The sequence below is a fragment of the Geotrypetes seraphini genome, chromosome 14, assembly GCF_902459505.1.
Source record: "Geotrypetes seraphini chromosome 14, aGeoSer1.1, whole genome shotgun sequence".
In the NCBI taxonomy this organism is placed as follows: domain Eukaryota; kingdom Metazoa; phylum Chordata; class Amphibia; order Gymnophiona; family Dermophiidae; genus Geotrypetes; species Geotrypetes seraphini.
In genome coordinates, this window is record NC_047097.1 from 5324893 (window position 1) to 5326773 (window position 1881).

Genomic DNA, 1881 nt, shown 5'->3' on the forward strand with positions numbered 1-1881 from the left:
GGGTGTAAATTCGAAATCTTGAAATGGGTCTTTCTGATTATCTCCTTTCTGCAGCTGTGGACCAGCTCCCGGCATTTCGCGGGTGAACACTGAACAGAAGTATTGGTTTAGTAGTTCTGCCTTCTCAGAATCTGATTCCGCAAAGTTACCGTCAGATTTCTTCAGGCGTACTATCCCATCTTTATTTCTTTTCCTGTCGCTAATATAGCTGAAGAAAGATTTATCCCCTTTCTTAATTTTCCGTGCTAGCTCTTCCTCCATTCGGAGTTTGGCCTCTCTGACTGCTGTTTTGACAGCTTTAGATCTCTCTAGATAGTCCTCTTTTGCCCTCTCTCTGCCTAAGTGTTTGTAGGTGATAAATGCGTCTTTTTTCTGTTTAACTAGGTCTGAAATTTCTTTACTGAACCATTGGGGTCTTTTGTTTCTCCTGCGTTTATTTACTGTTTTTATGTATCTGTCTGTTGCTTTGTGTAGTATGGACTTCAGAGACGTCCACATGTCCTCCACATTGTCAGATCTTGCTTGTTTATGCATCTCCTGATGGACAAAATCTCCCATGCGGTTGAAGTCTGTGCCTCTAAAGTTGAGAACCCTTGTTGCTGTGTTTGTCTTAGGAAAACCTTTCTTGAGGTTGAGCCATACCATATTATGGTCGCTGGAGGCTAGTGTGTCTCCTACTGAGACTTCCGTGACGCTATCTCCATTGGTGAGAACTAGGTCTAGTAATGCCTGGTCCCTGGTGGGCTCCAATACCAATTGCTTGAGATTTGCTCCCTTTATGGAGTTTAATATTCTTTTGCTGCTACCCGTAGTCGTGGAGAGTGTGTTCCAATCTGCATCTGGCATGTTGAAGTCTCCTAGCATTACTGAGTCCCCGCGCAGTGTGATGTTCTCTATGTCCTCGATTAATTCTATGTCTTTGTCCTCCTGTTGCCTGGGAGGTCTATATATCACACCAAGGTATAGGCATTTTTCCTTTCCTCTGGCCAGGTTCACCCAGATGGATTCCCCGGTGTATCTAACATCTGTGATTCTGGTGGTTTTGATGCTTTCCTTAGTGTATAGTGCTACTCCTCCCCCCAATTTTCCCACTCGGTCGCAGCGAAGTAGGTTGTACCCTGGTATAACCATATCCCACCCATGCGATTCTGTGAACCAGGTTTCAGATATCGCTATCACGTCAAGATTAGCGTTTATCTCAGTCTCTAATTCTAGAATTTTATTGCCCAAGCTGTGTGCATTAACATACATAGCCCTCCATATCTGTGAAGAGATTCCTTTATGAGTTAGTGTGGCTTCTAAATTATCAGTGATTTTTCTCTCTGAATAATTGTGGATATCATTGGTACTTACCTTAGATTTGGTAGTGTCAATGTGACTCGCCTCCTCAGGGTGGTTTCTTACTGCTCTGGGATATAAGTATGTACCCTCCCCCAACTTACCTAGTTTAAAGCCCTGTTGAGTAGGTGGGCCAATCGATGTCCAAATACGTTTCTACCTCTTCTGGTCAGGTGGAGTCCGTCTGGCCCCTGCAGTCCCTGGAGTGTATCGCCGTGGTTCAGGAATCCGAAGTTCATTTCTATGCACCATTTTCGGAGCCATTCGTTAGTCCGTTGAATACGCTCTTCTCTCGCTCTGCCTCTGTTTCTCACTGGAAGAATTGACGAAAAGACCACCTGTGCTCCTGTCTGCTTCAGCTTCTTTCCTAGTGCTCCAAAATCTCTGGGGATGTTCTCTGTGTCGCTCCTAGCAGTGTCATTTGTGCCTACATGGATGAGAAACATGGGAAAATGATCATTAGGTTTTAGAATTTTGTCCAGGCTAGTGGTAATATCCTGGATCCTGGCTCCAGGGAGACAGCAGACCTCTCTTGATTGTAAA